The sequence below is a fragment of the Rhinopithecus roxellana genome, chromosome 5 (genome assembly GCF_007565055.1).
Source record: "Rhinopithecus roxellana isolate Shanxi Qingling chromosome 5, ASM756505v1, whole genome shotgun sequence".
NCBI classification, from domain to species: Eukaryota; Metazoa; Chordata; class Mammalia; order Primates; family Cercopithecidae; genus Rhinopithecus; species Rhinopithecus roxellana.
In genome coordinates this window covers 71,377,368-71,402,362 of record NC_044553.1, presented here as the reverse complement: position 1 = coordinate 71,402,362, position 24,995 = coordinate 71,377,368, and the positions used below count along the sequence as shown (strand labels likewise).

The following is a 24,995-nucleotide window of genomic DNA, read 5'->3' as shown; positions in this document are numbered from 1 at the left end:
GTCACTCTACACATAGCATTCTCCCAGCAACTACTTCTTTCTCTCATTCCCCCAGCACTTTTGGTGGAAATGAAGCCTGCCATTATGAGCTCTGGGTTGCTTTCCGTTTAGTGTTCCTATACCCAGACTGTACCTTTGTAAGTGTTTTTTGTTGTTGTTGTTGTTGTTTTGTTTGTGTGTGTGTGTCTATGTGTGTGTGTTTTACAACTGATGCCATGTATTTCCTTCTGGGATTTCAACTGACAAAAAAAAAAAAAAAAAAAAAAAATCCAAACACATCACTAATTATACTAAACTCTCCAGCTAAAAGTTTAACTTTTAAAATGGACAGATTGAAAATAGACAGATTTTTTAATGGAAGACTGAATTTTAAAACAGTAAGAAAATCAAACTATATGCTACTTACAAGTGGTGCACTTAAAACACAAGGGCACAGAAATGTGAGTTCAAGATGAAAAAGCATACCATGCAAATACTACTACTATCCAATATAAAGTCAATATATTTATAGTGACACCAGACATCAAGCATTATTGGGAATAAGAAAGGAACCAAACAAGGCTGGGCATGGTGGCTCACACCTGTAATCCCTGCATTTTGGAAGGCTGAGGCGGGAGGATCACTTGAGGCCAGGAGTTTGAGACCAGCCTGGCCAACATGGTGAAATGCCATCTCTACTAAAAATACAAAAAAAATTAGCCAGGTGTGGTGGCGGGCGCCTGTAATCCCAGCTACTTGGGAGGCTGAGGCTGGAGGATCGCTGGAACCTGGGAGGCGGAGGTTGCTGTAAGTGGGGATTGTGCCACTGCACTCCAGCCCCGGTACAGAGTGGGACGCTGTCTCAAAAACAACAAAGGAAAAGAAAGGAAAGGAAAGGAAAAAGGAAAGGAAAGCCAAATAATGATCAAAAGAAAAATTCAAGGGGCCGGGCGCGATGGCTCACGCCTGTAATCTCAGCGCTTTGGAAGTCCGAGGAGGGCGGATCACGAGGTCAGGAGATTGAGACCACGGTGAAACCCCATCTCTACTAAAAATACAAAAAATTAGCCGGGCGAGGTGGCGGGCGCCTGTAGTCCCAGCTACTCGGGAGGCTGAGGCAGGAGAATGGCGTAAACCCGGGAGGCGGAGCTTGCAGTGAGCCGAGATCCCGCCATTGCACTTACAGAGTGACAGTAGGTCTCAAAAAAACAAAAACAAAAGAAAAGAAAAATGCAAGATGATACTCTCAAGAATCATGATCGTTCTATACAGTTCATTACTAGGGGAAGTTTCTCTAAATATGTAGAGCGCTGGAAGCCATGAGAAGGAGTCTTAGCGTTGTCGCCTGAGCATGAAGCAGGCTCTTGTTGCTTCACTGCAACCACCATGTACCATTGATGATGGTTCTTCTCTTCCTCCAGGAGAGTAAGAGGGAAAGAATGCAGTCTGAGTGGTTTCCTTTCTTGTTAAAAAAGAAAAGAAAAAAAAAATTCACCAAGAAGGTGTAACTATTTAAAACGCATATGTATTTAATAGCTTCAAAGTATATAAAGTAAAAAATTGACAGAATTACAAAAAGAAATTGAAAAAGCCATAAACATGGTGGAAGATTTTAACACACTTTTCTCAGTAATTCAGGAAAAGAAAAATTAGGTAAAATGTAGAAGATGTGAACCACCCAACAATTAGAGTATATGCTTTACAAACACACATTTCTAACCAAAAAAAAAAGTGTCATAGAGCAAACTTGTATTGTAGCAGGACGAGCCGCAGACAAAACTCCTCAGACACCGGATTAAAGAAGGAAGAGTTTTTTTATTCTGCCAGGAGCGTGGGCAGACTCGCATCTAAAGAGCCCAGCTCCCCGAAAAAGAAATATTTGGCCTTTTTGAAGGTTTACAACTTTAAGGGGTCCACGTGAAAGAATCGTGATAAATCTAGCAAGCATGGGAAACGTGACTGGGGCTACATGCATCAGCTAACAGAATAAAAAATTTTACAATGCTTTTTTTCATACAGTGTCTGGAATTTACAGATAACACAAGTAGTTTAGGTCAGGGGTTGATGTTATTATTACTTTTTTTAACTCCTAGGGCCAGGTGGTGGTGCCAAGGTTGTCTGGCTATTTATCTTACTTTTGTTTCTTTCTAATTTTTTGCCTTCTCCCTTTCCTCCTGTCTGTGAACTAGGCAAGGTAGAGGGGAGGAGGGCAGCAGGAGTAATAGTGGTCTCCTTCCTTAGTATACATATCAAAACATAAGCATCAAAAACTCAAAAACAAAAACAAAAAAAGACCCATGTTCTCTGATTATTAGTTTGAACTTGATAACAATAACAAAATCCTATACACGAAGAAACACTTCAAAGAATGAATATTCAAATAAATACTAAGAGTACATAAAGGTACACAGCCTCATTCCAAATCAGGGAAATGCAAAGTAAAACCAAAGTAATATATCAATACTAGTACATACCCACAAGAATGACTAACGTTAAAAGGAGTGACATTACAAGGGTGGGCAAGGTTGTGGAAGAATTCTTCCCCTCATGTATTGCTGGCGTGAGTGTAATTGTTACAATGATTTTGGAAAACTGTTTGGCAAGACCATAGTTCCCTACCTATGGTTTTGCTTTCCACATTTTCAGCTATCTATAGTCAGCCACAGTTTGAAAATATTAAGATATTTTAACAGAGACAGAGGCCATATTCACGTAACTTTTATTACAGTATATTGTTATAATTGTTCTGTTTGATTATTAGGTATTGTTGTTAATATCTTACTATGCCTAATTTATGAATTAAACTTTTTCATAGGAGTGTATGGGAAGAAACATAGCATATATAGAGTTCAGTACTATCTGGGGTTCCAGGTATCTGTTGGGGGTCTTGGAACATGTTCTCTATGATAAGGGGGGACCAGCGTATTATTAAAGCTGCACACATGCCTACCATTTAGCCCAACAATTCCCTTCCTAAGTATTTACCTAAGAGAAATGAGTGCATATTATCACTATAAAGTTTGTATAAGAATGTCTGCGGCAGTTTTATTTATAACAGTTCCAAACAGGAAACAATTCAAATGTCCATTAACAGGAGAATGGATGCACTTTGTTATATTTAAACAATGGAATATTATAGGGCAATAAAAAAGAATGAATTACTGGTACACAGAACACTGCCAAATCTCACAAATGTTATGTTGAGCAAAAGAAGCTAAGCACTTTACACACAATTTGATTCCATTTATAAGAATTTTAGTAATAGACAAAACTATCTACAGTGATAGAATTCAGAATAGTAGGAGGTAAGGTACTAATTGAGAAAGGTACAAAAACAAAAAACAAAACAAAAAAAACCTTAAAAATAACTCCACATTTTTTGTGGTACAACCACTTAACATGAGATCTTTCCTCTAAAATGTTCAAGAGTGCAATACAGTGTTATTACTTTTAGCTATAGATACAATGCTTTACAGCAGATCTCTAGAACTTACTCATCTTGTTTAACTGAAACTCTCAGCCCATTGATTAGCAACTCCACCTCCTTCTCCTCTCCCCCTACACCCTGGCAACAGCATTCTACTCTTCGATTCTATAAATTTTGCTATTTTAGATACCTCATGTAACTGGACTCAACGCAGCATGTATCCTTCTGTGACTGGCTTATTTCACTTAGCATAATGTGGGAATGCAAAATGGCACAGCTGCTAAGGAAAACAGTATGGAATTTCCTCAAAAGATTAAAAATATATCTTCCATATGATCAAACAATCTCATTTCTGGTTATATATCTAAAAGAATTGAAATGAGGATCTCAAAGAGGTATCTGCACTCACTTGTTCATTGAAGCATTATTCATAATAGCCAAAATACAGAAACAACCTAAATGTCCATCAGCAGATAAGTGCATAAAGAAAATGAGGTATATGCATATAATGGAATATTATCCTGCCTTAAAAAAGAAGTAAATTTTGCAACATGTGACACCATGGATAAACCTTCAGGATATTATGCTAAGGAAACTTCTGAGTAGTAGAAATGTTCTAAGTCTTTATCTGTTTGGTAGATGGCTCTCTGGATCTATGTATCTGTCTATATAATGTATTATAGTAATGTATAATATATGTAAAAATACATCAAGATGTACACTTAAGCTTGATGCTCTTTCCTTACATATGTTATGTCTTTATTTAAAAGAATATGGGCCAGGCGCGGTGGCTCAAGCCTGTAATCCCAGCACTTTGGGAGGCCGAGACGGGCGGATCACAAGGTCAGGAGATCGAGACCATCCTGGCTAACACGGTGAAACCCCGTCTCTACTAAAAATACAAAAAAAAAAACTAGCCGGGCGAGGTGGCGGCGCCTGTAGTCCCAGCTACTCGGGAGGCTGAGGCAGGAGAATGGCGTGAACCCGGGAGGTGGAGCTTGCAGTGAGCTGAGATCCGGCCACTGCACTCCAGCCTGGGTGACAGAGCGAGACTCCGTCTCAAAAAAAAAAAAAAAAAAAAAAAAAGAATATGAAGAAGTCATAAATTTGAAAATTAAAGAAATTGAACCAGCTATTTAAAATTTGCTTATGCAGAAAAACAGGTCCAGGCAAAATTCTACCAAAGAAAAACAAACTTCAATTATTATGCAAAACAGTAGTTCTTCAACTTATTTTAGAGTCTAATAACATTTTAGTACCAAAACTAGATTAGAAGAGTATGAGAAGGGAAATTATGGGCCTGTTTTACTGATTAACATAGATGGAAAATTTTTAAATAAAATTTTAGCATACTAAATGCAGGGGAGGAAAAAAGACACTATGAACAACTTGAGTCTATCCCCAAAAGTGTAAGGATGTTTTAACTTTTGAAAATTGATCAATATATTTCACCATATTAACAGAATAAAGTTCCAGAAATCTGTGTAAAAGTCTTCTTGACTTTTTCACTATATACCATTTTGTTTATTTACACAGGATGATAATTCATGAGGCTAGGCAAAGAACAACTGCAAGGAATTTGTAAGCTGAAAAATTCACAGAGTCCACAAAGGGCTGGGAGACTACTGAGTTCTGGTTAGTCACAGTGGAGAGAACTTTTTAAAGACCTAGGTCATTCAGTAGAGTCTGCAGAAGGCTTATTCCTCAACAGTAGGGCTAAATTGGCCTTAGATTAAGGGATACTCCAGACCTACCCTAACAAAGCTAAAAAGCAAAACTCAAGATGACCAAGCTGGTCTACAAATAACTAATAACCTGCAAAAATAAACACACTACTCTTTAAAGAAAAACATACACATTCAGATGTTCGATGGTATAACACTCACAATATCTAGCAACCAATAAAAAAACTAGACACAAAAAGAAACAGAAAAATATGCCACAAAGCCAAGAGAACATCCATTCAATAAAAAACAACTCAGCAATGACAGAGATGATGGCATTAGCAAACAGGATCTTAAAAACAGCTATTATACATATGTACAAGGATTTAAAGGAAAACATAAACATAATGAGACAATGAAAGATTTTTAAAGTAGAAATTTCTAGGACTGAAAAATGCAATTTCTGAAATGAGAAATTCACTAGATGAACTTAATAACCGATTATACACTTTAGAAGAAAACATTGGTAAGCTTGAAAAAATAGAAAATAAATTATTGAAACTAAAGCACAGAGTAAAAAAAGTTGAAAATTTTAAACAGAACTTCAATAACCTGTGAGACAATTGTAAGTGGTCTAACATATGAGTAATTGGAGATCCCAAAGAGGAGAAAGTGGGAAAGCAGGAAAAAAATACTCATGAATATTTTCCAAATTTGATGAAAATTATAAACTTAGAGATACAAAAGCCCAATAAATCCAAAGTAGGAAGAAAACAAAAAAATTACACCAAGGCACATTATGATGATAAACGGAGGTCTGTCCTACATTAATGATTGTTTATATGCTTCTACTCTGGACTTAAAATTAGGGCCAGATATCCACAAAAACTCTTGTACACAAATGTTCATAGAAGCTTTAGTCTTTTTCTTTTATTTTCCCTTCCTTCTTTCCTTCCTTCCTTCCTTCCTTCTTTTCTTTTTCTTTTCCTTCCTTCCCTTCCTCCTTCCTTCTTTTCTTTTTTCTTTTTCTTTTCCTTCCTTCCCTCCTTCCCTCCTTCCTTCCTTTTCTTTTTCTTTTCCTTCCTTCCTTCCCTCCTTCCTTCTTTTCTTTTTCTTTTCCTTCCTTCCTTCCTTCCTTCCTTCCTTCCTTCCTTCCTTCCTTCCTTCTCCCTTCCCTTCCTTCCCCTGCCCTCCCCTGCCCTCCCCTGCCCTCCCCTTCCCTTCTTTTCTTCTTCTTTTGTTTTTTCTTTTTCTTTCTTTTCTTTCTTTTTTTTTTTGAGACGGAGTCTCGCTCTGTCGTCCAGGCTGGAGTGCAGTGGCCGGATCTCAGCTCACTGCAAGCTCCGCCTCCCGGGTTCACGCCATTCTCCTGCCTCAGCCTCCCGAGTAGCTGGGACTACAGACGCCCGCCACCTCGCCCGGCTAGTTTTTTGTATTTTTTAGTAGAGACGGGGTTTCACCGTGTTAGCCAGGATGGTCTCGATCTCCTGACCTCGTGATCCGCCCGTCTCGGCCTCCCAAAGTGCTGGGATTACAGGCTTGAGACACCGCGCCTGACCGTTTTTTCTTTTTTTGTTGTTTTTAAGACAGAGTCTTATTCTGTCACCCAGGCTGGAGTGCATTGTCACAATCTCAGCTCACTGCAATGTCCACATCCCAGACTCAAAAGAACTTCCTGCCTCAGCATCCTGAGTAGTTGGGACTACAGGTGTGCACCACAAAGTCCGGCTAATTTTTGCATTTTTTTTTTTTTTTTTTTTTGTGGAGACAGGGGTCTTGCCATGTTTCCCAGGCTAGTCTCAAACTCCTGGACTCAAGTGATCTGCCTGCCTTGGCCTCTTAAGTACTGGGATTTAAAGGTGTGAGCCACCACACCTGGCCCAAAGCTTTATTCTTAGTAGCCCTAAACTAAAAACAATCACATTTGCATCAACATTTAAATGGATAAACAAATAGTATTTTGGATACTATTCAGTAGTGAATAGTACTCAGAAATAAGAAAGAATGAGCTCATTCATTGACAATGGATAAATCTAAAAACTATTTTGCTAAGCAAAGAAGCCAGAAACAAGAGAATAAACACTGTATGATTCCATTTATATGAAATTACAGAAGACACAAAACAAATCCGAAATGGCAAAAAGAAGACCAGTGTTTTTCTGTGGCTGGGGTGGAGATTGGGACTGCTTACAAATAAGCGTGAAAGCATTGTTTTATATGCCTTGATTAGAGTTGTGATTATATTTGTATATATCTTTGTCAAAACTCATCAAAATGTACACATAAAATTTTATCATATAAAAATTATACTCCAACAATGTTGATTGAAAATTTACAAACGTTACAAATTTTATAGCAACAGAAATATAAAGAAACTGTAAATTATTCAAACATACAAACTCTTATGGAGAAAATTGTAATTTATTATTGAGGACATATAGGAGGAAGACCTAAATAAATTTAAAAATATATTATGCTCATAGATAGGCAGACTCAATATCATAAAAATGTCAGCTAACCCTCAAGCCAAAAATTCAAAGAGCAAAGGGTCAAATATAGCCAGTAAAATCTTCAAGAATGATAATTATCTTTGAAGGCTGTTGGGAAAGACTAGAAATGATTTGATAACTAAATGACAAAAGCTTAAAGACATTTATACTCCATCACAAGAAATAATCTCATGGGTATTTTTTGAGACAAAAATAATTTGATTCTGTTTATTTAAAAAGCAACACCAGGAAATTTGTATATTTGTCATGGTAAATTAGTATCCCCCCGTCAACTAATTAGGCTATTTTTACAGTAAGACCAGTTACAGTGGTAAGTTCTTCATAAGAAAAAAGCACCATTTTTTTTTTAACACTAGTCAGAATCCTGATGTGTTAGTCTTAAAGGTTTCCCCAATCTTTTTTTTTTTAAGACAGAGTCTGGCTCTGCTGCCCAGACTGGATTGCAGTGTTGCAATCACGGCCCCCTGCAGCCTTGACCTTCTCAGGGTAAAAAGTTATTTTAATCTTACAAGGTCAAATTGTCTTTAATTAGAGCATAAATACATTATGAGAAATCCATCTCATGTTGAAAGTGTTACCCTCAGTAAGATTTTATCTATTACAAATGATATAATAAATATGAATAGGAATGGGAAAATAAAAAATAAAAATGTTCACTTGTTAACGTGAAGATGTAGTATTATTTTCTTCTTTATATTTCTGACGTTCCTGTCATGATGTTGGTTCTACAACTTGTTTCAATTAGAGTCAATACAAGGGAAAGTTGATTTCATCAACTGTTGCTAACCATTTTCTAGCTTCTTAATATAATTTGATGACAGGTTCAGAGTAAATGAGGAAACTACTGCCTGCCTCTATTTTTCCTCTCTCCCAGCATCTCACCACAGCCACCTGTTGCAGTCAGTGGAATTCCCACTGATAAGTACCTTTTTTTTTTTTTTTTTTTTTTTTGAGACGGAGTCTCGCACCCAGGCTGGAGTGCTGTGGCCGGATCTCAGCTCACTGCAAGCTCCGCCTCCCGGGTTCACGCCATTCTTCTGTCTCAGCCTCCCGGGTAGCTGGGACTACAGGCGCCGCCACATCGCCCGGCTAGTTTTTTGTAGTTTTTAGTAGAGACGGGGTTTCACCGTGTTAGCCAGGATGGTCTCGATCTCCTGACCTCGTGATCCGCCCGTCTCGGCCTCCCAAAGTGCTGGGATTACAGGCTTGAGCCACCGCGCCCGGCCAAGTACCTTAATCAGCTTTGAGCTCTCACATGCTCAGCATCAGTTATCAGTAATAGGGAACCACAGAAAATGAGATCTGTGCAATAAAAAGTATTATCAGGAAAAAGTAAGACATTATCCTTTCTCTGAACCACAGTGTGATGTCATAATTCATCTGACCCGGGAACACTTTTTTGCAGTGCAGTCATTGTGCTTTGGTAAGAAAGATATGTTGAAACTTGAGAAAGATTCAGTGGGAGTGTCACAGAATGATAATATGTGAAGATCTAAGAGTAGGCTCTACTTAATTTGCTATGAGGAATGTAGGTATTATCAAATAGATTAATTAATTAGGTAAATGTATTGGAGACAATATTCTGAAATAGTCTGCTTTTTTCTTTTACCTTTCTAAGTTCATGACCTCCTTTCTGATTGACCCAAGGAAACTCCTAGTAAAGAAGAAGGCAAGAGGTCAGGTGGTTGTAAAAGAGAATTAGGATAATTACACAAGTATCCAAAATGAACAGATCCTGACATTTTAATTGTAGTTTTATGTTAATGAAATATCAATTTGAAAATTTCCATAAAATAGTCTTATATGGTCATAAGAAGTCATTTGCTTGAGAGAGGAATGTCTAAATTATTCTTTATTCTCTTATTTTTTTCAAGAACCAAACCTAGAGCACCTGCTCAAGTTATTTTCCCTGTTTCTCCCAGAGAATATTTCTTCTGCCTTTTAGGCTTAGGTAGAAGAAAGATATGACACAGTAAGAGGCAGCAATCTACTTCTTTCAGACCCAGAGTACTATGGAAGAAATTAGGAAGATGGAAAGAGTGGGGAAGGAGAAGGAAAATACCTCAGTGGTCTCTTTCTCCATACTTTGAGGCCAAATATCATTTTGAGGTGCCACAGTAATTACAAATTTATTATCAGCAATTCCATATATCGGAACTAACCTCGTCCAATGGGTCTGAGGCGGATACTCCATTGACAATCCAACCCTCACACGATTCTTCACCCTTCACTTCACCCTACCTTTCATTATCGCAACCCTCACAGCTCTATACCTACTATTCCTACACGAAACAGGATCAAATAACCCCTGCGGAATCTCCTCCCACTCTGACAAAATCACCTTTCACCCCTACTACACAGTCAAAGATATTCTAGGCCTAGCCCTTCTCTTTCTCATTCTAATAACACTAGTACTATTCTCACCTGACCTTCTAAGCGACCCAGATAATTACACCCCAGCCAACCCACTAAGCACTCCCCCACACATCAAACCAGAATGGTATTTCCTATTCACATACGCAATCCTTCGATCTGTCCCTAACAAATTAGGAGGGGTACTAGCACTCCTCTCATCCCTCCTCGTCCTAACAATCATACCTATACTTCACAAATCCAAACAACAAAGCATAGCATTTCGCCCACTTAGCCAATTCCTATTATGATCTCTAACCGCAATCCTACTAACCCTTACCTGAATCGGAAGCCAACCAGTAAGCCAACCCTTCATTATCATCGGACAGATAGCATCCATTATATATTTCACCACAATTCTAATCTTAATACCACTAGCCTCCCTAACCGAAAACAACCTACTCAAATGAACCTGCCCTTGTAGTACAAATCAATACACCAGTAAACTGGAAATGGAAATCTCTCCCTGGGGCAACTCAGAAAGAAAGCACTTAACTTCACCACCAACACCCAAAACTGGCATTCTAACTACTTTCGGTATTCTATGGTGTGCAACCTTTAAAGAACAACTTAAGTACTAACTTATTTTAACATGCCCTCATGTAATTCGTCCATTACTGCTAGCCAACATGAATATTATATAGTACTATATATGCTTAACTGTACATAGCACATATTTTTACATATTTACTAACCGTCCTTCAGAACATGCTTACAAGCAGGAACTCTCATAAACTCACCAACTGTAGTACATAACACCAAGATCCAAAGACCCAGCATAACCCCAGAATATCAACTAACCTAATATATCATTCATCGTACATAGTACATTACATCCTTTACTGGACATAGCACATTTTAGTCAAATACTTTCTTGTCACCACGGATATCCCCTCAGTTGGGTGTCCCTTGTTCACCATCCTCCGTGAAATCAATATCCCGCACAAGAGTGCCACTCTCCTCGCTCCGGGCCCATAACTCGTGGGGGTAGCTATAATGAACTGTATCTGGCATCTGGTTCTTACCTCAGGGCCATAAAACCAAGATCGCCCACACGTTCCCCTTAAATAACACATCTCAATGGATCACGGGTCTATCACCCTATTAACCAGTCACGGGAGCTCTCCATGCATTTGGTATCTTTTATCTCTGGTCTGCATGCGACCCCATCGCAGAAAGCCGGTCCTGCCACACTACATGCTGCAGCACCTGTCTTTGATTCCTAGTTCATACCATTATTAACCGCACCTACGTTCAATGTCCTAGCTCCACATAATACCATAAGGTGTTATTTAATTCATGCTTGTAAGACATACCAACAGTTAACTACACAACGCACCCTCGTTAACACTACAAAAACCGTAACAAATTTATGCCAAACTCCCCTCCCCCATCTCCGACGTTTCCCCACAAATCCACTTTTGCCAAACCCCAAACATAAAAGCCTTTAATCCACTGGGCCAGAGCTCACATTCTCATCTTTTAGCTATGCACAACTTCAACTGCTAGTCCCTCAACTAATAAAAATTTACTTCACCCTACCACTCTTGACTCCATTCTCCCTCTCTTTTCCCAAATGCTTGCACAATACCAAATTCACCCCCTTATCACCACAACCCCAAAGACAGCACTTCACAATTATCTGTTTTTCCGTTTATGTAGCTTAATTCACTCAAAGCAAGACACTGAAAATGCCTAGACGGGTCTGCGCACCCCATGAACAAATAGGTTTGGTCCTGGCCTCTCTATTAACTCTTAGCAAGATTACACATGCAAGCATCCCCACTCCGGTGAAGACACCGTATAAGTCACAATGACTAAGAGGAGTAAGTATCAAGCACGCACAACGCAGCTCAAAACACTTTGCTCAGCCACACCCCTACGGGAAACAGCAGTGACAAATCTTTAGCAATAAACAAAAGTTTAACTAAGCTATGCTATATTCAGGTTTGGTTAATTTCGTGCCAGCCACCGCGGCCATACGATTAACCCAAGCTAATAGACACCAGCGTAAAGAGTGTTTTAGATCTAATACAATAAAGCTAAACTCCATCTAAATTGTAAAACCTTAGCTGATGTAAAATAAACTACGAAAGTGGCTTTAAAACTTCTGAACACACAATAGCTAAGACTCACACTGGGATTAGATACCCCACTATGCTTAGCCTTAAACTTCAATAGTTAAAACAACAAAACTACTCGCCAGAACACTACAAGCAACAGCTTAAAACTCAAAGAACTTGGCAGTGCTTCACATCCCCCTAGAGGAGCCTGTTCTATAATCGATAAACCCCGATCCACCTCACCATCTCTCGCTCAGCCTGTATACCACCATCCTCAGCAAACCCTAACAAAGGTCACAAAGTAAGCGCAAACGCCCAAGCAAAAACGTTAGGTCAAGGTGTAGCTTATGGGATGGGAAAAAATGGGCTACATTTTTCTACCCTAGAAAACCCTACGATAGCTTTTATGAAGCCTAAAAGTCCAAGGAGGATTTAGTAGTAAATTAAGAATAGAGTGCTTAATTGAATTAGGCCATGAAGCACGTACACACCGCCTGTCGCTCTCCTCAAATATATTTAAGGACTAACTTAACTAAACACCCCTAACATTTATACAGAGGAGATAAGTCGTAACATGGTTAGTGTACTGGAAGGTGCACTTGGATAAACCAAGGCATAGCTCAACACAAAACATCCGGCTTACACCCAGAAGATATCAATATTATTTGATTGCCTTGAGCTAACACTAGCCCAAAAAATCTAATCAATACTACTACCAAATTAGTATATACTAAACCATTTACACATACAGAAGTATAGGCGATAGAAATTCTACCCAGGCGCTATAGACATAGTACCGCAAGGGAAAGATGAAAAAATTAACCAAGCACAAAATAGCAAGGACTTACCCCTATACCTTTTGCATAATGAATTAACTAGAGACCATTTCGCAAAGAGAAATAAAGCCAAATTCCCCAAAACCAGACGAGCTACCCAAAAACAGCTAAAATAGTGGGAAGATTTATGGGTAGAGGTGACAAGCCTAGCAAGCCTGGTGATAGCTGGTTATCCAAGATAGAATCTTAGTTCAACCTTAAGTTTACCCGCAGAACCACACAATCCCCCTGTAAGCTTAATTGTTAATCTAAAGAGGGACAGCTCTTTAGACACTAGGAAAAAACCTTATATAGAGAGTAAAAAACTTAACTTCCATAGTTGGCCCAAAAGCAGCCATCAACCTATATATTTAGAGTACATCCCCCAACTTGGAGGTGACCCTTCAGAGAAAGTTGTCTTTTGGTATATATACAGATAAATTGAAGAAAATACTGGAAGGAGAATGAAGCTATGCCAACATGAGATACTTAACAAGCCAAAACGGTGTAGCTGGCAGCCAGATGATTTATTTCGCCCTTCCAAGTCCCTCTCAGTTCCTAAGTGGCATGAGTACAGTGGACCTTCCAAGGTCCATTCTGAACAGGATGGTGTGACTCCATGGCAAAAGCCGACCATCTGGCCTAGAGGCTGACTGGACGGAGCCTCTGGCAGTGGCAGTGCCTGAGGAGTCAGCAAGAGCTGAGGGAAGGACATGCAGGTCAGAATGCACCACTGGATGCCAATAAATCAGAGATACCCCATCCTATGTATTATACCAGCTGTAGACTTCAGCCACTGGGAGCCAACATAGTGAGTGGCAGCCTAGATGGACAAATGACAATGAAATAAAAAGCCTTATCCTCTACCCCTCCTACAAGAATTCAAAAGTTTCTTGAGATGTCATGTTGGAGAGGAGGTCGGAAGGGTGGGAGACCAACATTTCTGAGAGATAAGTATTTTTCCCCTGGATATCAAGGACTATCTAATGATACTTTTAAATTATTGGATCAGATTAAGAGAGAAGCCAGAATGGGCTTCAGGCTGGCATGATGACAGCAAAAATAAGGAAACTACATTTTCTCTGCCCATTTGAATCTTATTCTGTCCCATTATTAGGATAAATCTGGAAATGATTGTTTGGAAAGAGTAAATGATATTAGTTTGTGAAATCACGCAGTCTTGGTAGAGGAAACAACTTTTTAATGAAAATTGCAATTCCAGAATTAGGAGGTACCGCTTAAAGTTTGGAAAACTTAGTTTGGAGTTAAATAAGAGGAAAGGGTAATTTTATATAATCATTACCTGAAGTTATGGTGAAGGCTGAAAGTACAAGAATTTGAAGGGAAGTTTAGATAAATTAGCAGATGCTGTAAGTCTCAAATATGTTAATAAAAACGAAACAAATGAACAAACAAACAAAACCTAAGGCCTTTGGAAGTTATGCTGTTTAAACAAGCATTGTTTGTTACTACTGCAGAGATCAACTGAGTTAGCCATTGGTGTGATCCAGAGTAAACCCAAAGCCACTAACCAGAGTAGTTGTTCTCATGTTCTGTGCATCAATATATATTATAGCATCATATGTATGAATAAACATATATCAATAAAAACAACATATGAAAAAGTTCTGATATACTATTGGTATATCATGGTAGGTTAGGGCAACTTTGAAGAGGTTGCTTGGAGAAATAAGTGAAAAAATACTGAAAGGTGTAAAGTAAGTAGTTGCATAGAAAAAGTGGGAAGATCTGAAAAGTAAATATTTGAAAGATGTATACAAGGGACAAACAGAAGTCTTTATAAAAGTGGTGACAAGAAGAGGCAGCTGTTAAAGGATAATTATTGCACAATAATAACAGCAAAGCTTTTACATAGTGCTAGATACTAGTCTCAGCAATCTACATACATCAGTTCATTGGAGCCCCTCCAAAGCCCTTCGAGGTAGCTACTATTATTACTGGTATACCCATTTTACAGATAAGGAAAGTGAAACATAAAGAAGTCATAAGGTCGGGCGCGGTGGCTCATGCCTGTAATCCCAGCACTTTGGGAGGCCAAGGCAGGTGGATCCCCTGAGGTCAGGAGTTTGAGACCAGCCTGGTCAACATGTTGAAACTCCATCTCTACTAAAAATACAAAAATTAGATGGGCATGGTGGCACGCACCTGTAATCCCAGCTACTTGGGAGGCTGAGGCAGGAGAATCACTTGAACCCGGAAGGCATAGATTGTAGTGAGCTGAGATTGTGCCATTGCACTCCAGCCTGGGCGACAAGGGCGAAACTCTGTCTCAAGAAAAAAAAAAAAAAAAGAAGAAGTTATAAAATTTGCCCACAGTCATGCATCAGTGCCAGCATTCCAGCACAGGCTCACTAACTCCTGAGTACATGTTGTTTTTGTAACTTCTACACTATTATACCATTGTAAAAATAAAAAAGAATTTAGATATTCAAGCAATAAATAATTTGGATTTGGGGCAATAGCAATTATAACCAGTCTTTGACAACTTTATGCCCAAATATAAGAGTAATTTCATTTTTTCCTGTTGAGAAAAATAAGCACTAAAATTCCATTTTGACCTAAATTAATAAGAAGCAATTCCATTTTAGGAATGCATATAAAAGATATAGAACATATATGCATGAAGACACGTATACGAGCATATTTATTACAGTGTTTTTATTCATAAAAGACAAAAGATCAATCTAAATGTTTAGCATTAGAAGACCAATTCAATAAATTATGTTTTATCCACAATGAAATAGATTACCTCTTTCAAAAGAATGGATAGAAATCTATAGGTACTGATGGATGGAAGGCTCTCCAACATATATCCTTAACTGCAAAAAACATGGAGCAGAAGCGTGCATGGCAGATGTCTTCCAGTGGCTTACTCTTTCTCTGCTCTATTCTTTGCTGGTGGAGACCAACCTATATGGACTCTACCACTGAGCTTCTGGGTCCCATGGCTGCTGGTTGGATTTGGCCAGTGGGAACCCCTGCATGGCACCAGAGGAGAGGAGCGTGAGGTCAGAGCATTCATTCCCTTTTGACCTTAGGTGGACTGTATCACTACTTCTCTCCTACATGATTTCTTCCTTCCAAGTTCAGGTTACAATAACCATCACATTCCCCATTTCTTTGAGCCTGTAGATGTGACAGCTCCACTGATACTAGTGTGGGTTACTAAACTATCTCCTTGTGGTTCCCCCACATAATAACTCATAAGTTTGCTGATAATTTCTTTATTTGTAAACTGTTGTCCAATTTTCCAAGTTTGAGTGTTCTTTCTGCTTCCCATTATGACCCAATTATGCTACTATATTAATATGAAAAAGAATGACCAAGTGTGGTGGCTCATGCTGGTAATCCCAGCATTTTCAGGTGCCAAGGTGGAGGACTGAGACCAGCCTGGACAACACAGGGACACCCTGTCTCTACCAAAAAAAAAAAAAAAAAAAAAAAAAATTAGGTGGATGTGGTGGCCCATCATCCCAGCTACTCCAGAGGAGTGAGGAGTGATCATGCCACTGCACTCCATCCTGGGAACAGAGCAAGAGCCTATCTCAAAAAAAAAAAGAAAAAAGAAAAAGAATGGTGGATATATAGAAATAGACACTCAAATATTCAGATAATACATTTAGAATGGTATATTGAAAATGCTAACAATAACTGTCAGGAAGGCCGGGTGTGGTGGCTCACACCTGTAATCCCAGCACTTTGGGAGGCTGAGGCGGGCGGATCACGAGGTCAGGAGATCAAGACCATCCTGGCTAACACGGTGAAACCTCGTCTCTACTAAAAATACAAAAAATTAGCCGGGCGTGGTGGCGGGTGCCCGTAGTCCCAGCTACTGGGAAGGCTGAGGCAGGAGAATGGCATGAACCCAGGAGGCAGAGCTTGCAGTGAACCGAGATCGCACCACTGCACTCCAGCCTGGGCGACAGAGTGAGACTAGGTCTCAAAAAATAAATAAATAAATAACTGTCAGGGAGAGGAAATGCACTGGGTGCTGGGAATGGAAGGCTTATCCTCATTGTATATCTTTTTGTATTGTCTGAGTTTCTTACCATGTCGATATATTAGCTATTGAGAAAAATAATAAAATAAAATGTTGTAAAAATAATCCAATCTTTACCTTCAAGATAGGAAAAAAAGTTAATGCAGAAACTGTGCCATAAAGCCCAAAGTCTAGTTCAGAGAACATATGTAGATGAAAAATTAGTGCCTGTAAGTTCCATGAAATTGAGTTGCACATGGCTAGAGATATGCTCTACTGAAATATTATTTTTCAGATATCTTATAGGATCTAATATATATAGCACTATACACGTTAACATATATTCTCTATTTTTTAATTATTTGCCATTGTTACTATTTTTATTTAGCCTTAAATTAAAAATATGATTCACAGGCTAGTCACAATCTTCATTTGGACTAAATGTGACAAGTATTCAAGTTTACCTTTGGCTTTATGAAGTGAGTCTCACTAGCGATAGTGAGTAAATAAAGTCTTACCTTTCCATCACATCTTGAATCAACAGTTTTGCAAGCAATGAATGCAAAACTTAAGTTGTCTTTTTTTGGCAACAATTTAGCAAAGGCATATGTTCCAAAGTCAAATGACTTCACTTAAAGTTGAAATTAAGAAATGTTTTGAAGCATAGTCATTTGATAATAATTTGCTTCAAAATAAGCAGCATGCTTCTTTTTAATGCGACCCACATCCTTAACATGTGACTCAGCAATATGGTAAATGAAAAAAAACAAAGTGCTCTCAAAATAGCCTCCAAGTACATTCCAGTTCATGGGATTTGGGTGTCTGTGTTTCTTTGTTATTTAGGTCCCCACTTTATGGCTGTCTATGCAAACCCCACCATTTTCTTCTTTGTTTCAATGATGACAAACGCTCTGAGAAAGAGGAGTTGGGCCTCTGCCAAGAACCTACTCTCGACTTCAGTATGTTTCAGCTTTCAAGACCTGATTGTTTTCTCCTTTCTCCCAGGGACCACTAGTTACCTCATTACCAGGAAGAATGACCCTTTGACAGCACAACTGCAATCCAGAATCTCCACCAAATTGTAACCTTAGAGATGCCGATGGCATCAAAAAACGAATCAAGATCGGAAGGTCAGAAAGAGAAATGCATTAGTACATCTATAGCCTACAAGTTATTTGGCAGTTTTCTTGGCTTGCAAAAACCCATTTATAAAGTTTCTTTTGACATATTTATTGCCTTTTTGCTTACAATCTTTAGACTGCCAGGATTCTTAATGTGTAGGGGATTCCACTGTTTGAGATTATGGCCTGGATTTGCAATCTATTTCATAAAATGTTGAACTAGAAACAAAAGCTTCCTCCCTCTTCAAACAATCACTATTAATATCTTACTCAGTTTTTACTACAGCAGAATACCAGCAAGATCAGCCGTTTACTAAAAAATATTTCATAAAACAGCTCAAACTAAAAATGAAGTCAGATAGAAAGTAAACTAAAATAAATGGTGAGCTTGCTATTTAAGCTGCTTAACAACTTGAATTAATCTAACTTTAAACTTGCTCTTGCTATTATCTTAAGTTGATTGAATGTACTAGTTAGAGTTTTCTAAGATCCAGATAGACCAGTAACTAATTGCTTAATTTCTTCAAAGCAACCTGAACTTTTAATAAATCATCATAATAAATTACAGCAACCATTTATTGTCTGCTATATGCTAGATACTTTGCTTGAATTATTTTTAATCTTTACTGTAACACATCTAGGCAAAATATTAATATACCTATTTTACAAAAAAGGAAACACACTCAGCAATTTTTAGGGACCCAGGAGCCAGAATTCCATTTCTTCCAATTTCCTTCAATGTGTTCACGATGTATCAAGTGACTTGTTGGTTTAGTCAAGCAAACATTTTAGCTGATTTAGTCACCGATTCAACCGATAACATTTACTCATTGTCTTAGATTTGGGAGGCATAGCTTGACAGCTGCAAGGATTACGTTAAATGTCAGTGAAATAATGGAATGTGGATTGGCTCATTTCATCTTAAAGATCCTGCTTACAAGGCACCAACATTAAACTAGTTTTAATAATTAAATTGATAGACATTTCCTGGAGCAAGAAGCTGTGGCTACATTCTGTAAGTTTGTTGTGTAATACAAAACCTTGTGTGGGTGTGCAAAAATCAAGCACGCATTGCTAATTAAATCATTATCATCAAGGCTGAAGAGTCTTCATAAAAGAAAGACGAAGTGTTGTTGAGTTACTGTTCTAGTTCCAAGAACAGGATCGACCCAAAGTGGGTGACATTCTGTGACCTTACTTACTGTACCTTTTGGTGACTATCAGTAGATAGACCAAAAAGCTACCCTCTGTTAAAGATGACATTCCTTCTCCCCATTTCCTAATGGCAAAAATTTTCGCTCAAGTCATAGAACAAGAAGTCTAATGTTACCATTTAGGAATGGCATATCTCTTTAAGCTCTTCTCAATGGCTTTTATGGCGATGAAGAAACCAAAGAGTGTATTTTTTCTTGCCATCTTACGTGCTGTTTTTAGTCTGTATCTGGCAGCACGCCTAGAGTATAAGGGTTGGTCTCTAGATAGATCTTTAAGTCTTTCTCCTTGCCAATTACCATCACTCAAATACTCTCATTATCAGTGGATATCTTACACTCTGGGTTACACCTTCTTGTTATTCTACTTCCAGAAGTAGAGCTTCTAAAACTGGTGCTTCTATTAATGATACCACTCAGTTGATCATTTATCTGTCCCTAAAGATGGAGTCGAAAAGACAGCAATTTCAGGAAAGAAAAGGTAAATAATCCAAAGATAGTTTTTATGTACAAAACAGCATTGCCTCTGCTTAATATAGCATAAAATTTAATGCTCTACAAAGAAGTCTAAGTTTCTAAAAGTAAAATGATTTGCATATTTCAATATTCGATTCCCTATTTTGCTTACACAATTTTACACAGGCCTCTCAGATAGTTGCAGTGTCTTTAATCTCATGTTTTCCTTCATGATACTCTCTCTCACAAACATCCAGTAAGTTTCTCACTCTGCAATACTTCCATTTCTAGTTCTTCAAATTTTTCTAGGGCATAAGCATAGAAAAAAATGCTTACAGGAAACTTAATAAGAGTTATCATATTTCTGTTAAGTTTCCTGACAATATGTTAATATATATATGGGGAAATAATTTCTATAGATGACAGGGAGAAATCATATATTTCCACTATCCTTAACAGTATCATGAAGGGCTTCAAGAAGTAGGTGGCATTTGAGTTGACTCTTAAACTTGGTTCAGTGGTGGACCAAGACATTCCTTGCTTAATAATAAAATGAGAAAAGTCATGGGAGAAGAAAAGTGAATGGGTTATTCGTGGCCTGCTAAGTTGTCTGGTGGGATTTGACTATCAGTATATCTGATATAACTATATCTGATATAACTCACTTTTTGGCTCAAACAACCCTTAATCAACTAACCAACGCTTTGCTAAGATGGTGTCATCCATCCAGTCTCTCCATCCAGTCTCTTACGTGTGCTGCCTGAGCTGCTACAGCTTTACAGCCACAAATCAGTCACTACATTGATAGTCAACCACAGGACTTTCCAAAGTAAACCTAAATGCAAAGGTGAGCTACCTCACTTTCTTCTAGTCTGGAAAGAGAGTTGGCCTTAGACACAAACACCTGGAGGTGAAGTGACTGGCAGCCAGGAAGAGATGGCAGGAATAGAGACAGAGGACATCTGAGATGCCCATTCTGGGATTCACCCATGACAGTTCCCATGGCTCTTTCCTTTTTTCTTTTCTTTTTTGTGTGTGTGTGTGTGTGTGTGATAGAGTTTTGCTCTTGTTGCCCAGGCTGGAGTGCAATGGCATGATCTCGGATCACCATAACCTCCGCCTCCCAGGTTCAAGCAATTCTCCTGCCTCAGCCTCCCAAGTAGCTGGGATTACAAGCATGCACCACCATGCCCAGCTAATTTTGTATTTTTAGTAGAGACAGGGTTTCTCCATGTCGAGGCTGGTCTCGAACTCCTGACCTCAACTGATTCACCTGCTTCGACCTCCCAAAGGGCTGGGATTACAGTCGTGAACTGGCCATGGACTGTGTCCGTTGAAGTGATGTGTCATAAATCTAGTGGCATGTGGCATTTCACATCATGGAACACTTCCCACATCATTGCCAGGATTTCTGGTGCAGCTAGCTTGAATATTTCCTGTCTACCCCATTCCTACTTCTAATGCCTGGTGACTGAAATGAGGTTCTGTATCACCTCTTCCTTGAAACACTGCAAGAATATCTCAACTGATGATGATGGTGATGATGATAGTTAACTTTCATTGAGAGCTTTCGATAGGTCAGGCTTTTTTTCTTTTTTGCACACTCTTTTTTTTTTTTTTTGAGATGGAGTCTTGCTCTGCCGCCCAGGCTGGAGTGCAGTGGCATGATCTTGGCTCACTGCAACCTCTGCCTCCCAGGTTCATACCATTCTCCCACCTCAGCCTCCTGAGCAGCTGGGAATACAGGTGCCTACCACCACGCCAGGCTAATTTTTTTTTTGTATTTTTAGTAGAGATGGGGTTTCACTGTGTTAGCCAGGATGGTCTCAATTTCCTGATCTCATGATCTGCCTGCCTCAGCCTCCGAAAGTGCTGGGATTACAGGTGTGAGCCACCGCACCTGGCTGCACACTCATCTTTTAAGAACTTTTACTTTGAAATAATTTCAAATGTACAGAAAAGTTGCAAGAAGTATGCAGAACTCCTGTACATCTTTTTTCCCAGATTCACCAATTTTTACATAAGTTTTCAATATTTGCTTTAGTATTTTCGCTCTCCTCTATATTTTTCCTAAGCAATTAAGAGAGTTGGTTGCATAGATAATGCTACTTTACTCATCCATCTTTCAGTGTATATTTTCTTCAATGTATAAATGTAGTACAGTCACTAAATTGAGAAAATTAACAGTGATACTTTTTTTCTAATCTCAAGTCCGTATTCCAATTTCATCTATTTCCCTGATAATGTCCTTTATAGCAAATTTGTCCAATACAGAATCCAGTCTAGGGTGATAAATCACACTTTTCATGTCTCTTTGGTCTTCTTTAATGTGGAATCATTACTTGGCCTTTCCGTTGAAGCATACAGGCCGGATATTTTATAGACTGTCTCTCAATATGGATTTGTGTGATGTGTCACATGACTACATTCAGGTTGTGCATTTAGGGCTGGAGTACCAAGAAGTGAGAATGTGTACTTTTCACAGTATCACATTGGAGGCACATCGTCTTTATTGGTGATGTTAATTTAGACCACTTGGATAAGGTATTGTCTGTTTTCTTCACTGCATAATTTTTTCCTAGTGTAATAAATAATCTATGATGAGATACCTCAATATCATATAAACATCCTGTTCTTCATCAACTTTGCTCCACTACATTTAGCATCCATTGATGATTCATGCCTGAATCAATTTCTTTCTGTGATGTTGCAAAATGGGGATTTTCTTCTTTTTTTTTTTTCTTTTTTTGAGACAGGGTCTCTCTCTGTCACCCAGACTGGAGTGCAGTGGCACAAACATGGCTCACTGCAGCCTTGACCTCCTGGACTCAAATGATCCTCCCCACTCAGACTCCTGAGTAACTGGAACTACAGGTGCACCCAGCTCATTTTTTGTGGCTTTTTTTTTTTTGGTTTTGTTTTTTGTTTTGTTTTGTTTTGCTTTGTTTTGCAGAGACAGGGTTTCACCATGTTGCCCAGGCTGGGAAATGGTGATTTTTTTAAACTTCACTATTCCCTCTATATTAGCTGGTTTACTACCGTAAAAGCAAGAGCTTTCTCTTCTTATTTATTTATCTATTTATTATTATAGACTCACAGATTCCTGTTCTATTCAGTAGACAACAATCCATTACTTCCTTATTTATTTTGATGGAAGCCTCTTCAAGCTGGCTTCGTGTACCTTTTGACAGGCCTTCATATTTTTGGGAGCACTTCCTCACTTTCAGGCACTGAAGATATTCCAAGCTCATAACTTTTCCTGCTCCAGCCATGAAATCTGTAGGGTATATTTTAAACACTTTATACATAAATAATTTCCCAATGAACCTACAAGATGTGTACTATTAGCATTCCGATTATACAGATGAAGGGATTAAGATACAGAAAGGTAAAATACTCCTAAGTTATAGCCTTATTAAATGGTGAAGTCAAATTGTTGTTGCCTCCAATCTTGTGCCCACTCCCACTCCCCAGCCCCAGCCAAATTTATTCTCCACAAAGTTAACAGAATGATGGATCTCAGTTGCAAACACTGAATCTCTACCATGCAGCAATACCTTGGTAGCTGGTATTACACGCGTTAACTACTTATTGAAGTGAATTGGTTTAAACTGACAAACAACTAATGAATAAATCATATTCCCATTTTCTCCTTTGCCATCTTTCAGTTATCTGGCCCAAGAAGCAGAAAAGAAATTCCTAGAATGAAATGGGAAGAGAAAGTGAGGATGTTGTCATGCCTTTTAGGACTGATGTAAAGATCCCTCTTTCGATATCTATCACTATGGCCGATCTGGATCTACTTATCCCCTCTGCATAGAAGAGGAAACTTCCACCTCTCCATCCGAAATGCTGATGTAACAATCTCTCATTATACTCTCCTACATTCTCTTAGCTCTAAGAACCTTTAGCTTCTTTTCTCCAAGAAAATATCCAAACCTTGTGTCCCTAAATTTACACTCAGCCTATCACCCACTCTGTGTCTTCATTTCCTTCTTTATCTAACTTAGACTCAGTGGTTTATTAGCTCAAATACTCCCCAACATGTATTCTTAACTTCCAAACTCTTCTTCCCCTGCAAACTCTCAGACCTAGAAGAATCCAAGCATCTCACTCCCTCACTGAAATTGCTGAGCACTTCTGGAGAAAATTACACAATGATATGGATGGTTGGCACCACAAATCTCCCTTGGCAAGGTTCAGCAATCTTATGACCTGATCCTGATCAGCTCCCTTTCCTATTCCCCTCAACAATGATTTTAAGCTTTTACCTCTCTCTTTATGTCCTTTCCCTACCATCCCCTTTCTCTGAGTGCCTCCTACAACTGGGAGAAAATCCAGGTTATCAAGCAGCATTCACATTATTTTCTCAGCCCCACACCTCCATTTAATCCATATGTATTCCTGCCTTTACTTTCCTTCTTTATGTCTCATTGAGGAGGTGACTTTTAACTTTTATAGAACTTACCTTATATGCTCTAAATCCCAGCCTCTACTACAACCCTCTAATATTCTTTCATTAATTTCTTTTCTTTTTTATATATCCTTAATCTCCATTACTTTATATATCTTCGATTTTATTGCTTTCTCTTCAACTATATAAATAAGCTCAGTTCTTTCATCTTAGAAAGCAAAACATCCCCTGTCCTACATCTTTCCTTTATCTACTGTCATATTGCTTTTTTTCCATGACTAAGATTCTTGAAATTAGTTTACACCCACTTCCTTCACTTTCTCACCTCCCTTTTGTTCCTAATCCACTTCGATCTGCATCTACCCATGCCTCGCCACTGAAACTGCCTTCTCTGAAGTCATCCACGACCTCTTAGTTGCTAAATCCAAAGGGCATTTTTCAAGCCTTATATATTTTTTGACTTCTCCCTCCCTCCCTTTCATCTTCTTTTACCTTCAAAAATATTTGTTAGACATTGGGGATACCATAGTGAACCAAAGATACCCGACCTTGTCACCACAGAACACATAGTCTAGCTGGGGAAACAGACATTAAACAGATCGTTACATAACTAACTATTAATGAAGCTAATGTGATATCACAAATATAACAAAATGACTGTTGATGAATATAACTGTGATGGTGATGCAAAGAAAATTTAAATGTGATTATGAGAATAGAGAGTCTAGCTTAATCTAGAGGGGAAATGGTCAAGAAAAATTCTCCTGCAGCAGTGGCATTTAAACTGAGATCTGAGAAATGAATAGCAGTTAGCTAAGTTACAGATGGGGGACGGTGGAGGAGAGAAGAACCTTCCAGACCGAGGAAACAGAATGTGCAAAAGCCCTGAGGTAGGACGAGGCTATACTGTTTGAGTGATGTAA

General features: G+C 38.6%; 1 non-coding gene across 1 annotated transcript; it reads left to right on the top strand.

Moving 5' to 3' along the window:
• The first annotated feature begins 1,213 nt into the window (after positions 1-1,213).
• On the top strand, positions 1,214-1,434 carry LOC115898087. Its single transcript, XR_004057839.1, has one exon. It is a non-coding gene; the product is annotated as a small nucleolar RNA U3 (small nucleolar RNA).
• Positions 1,435-24,995: the final 23,561 nt, after the last annotated feature.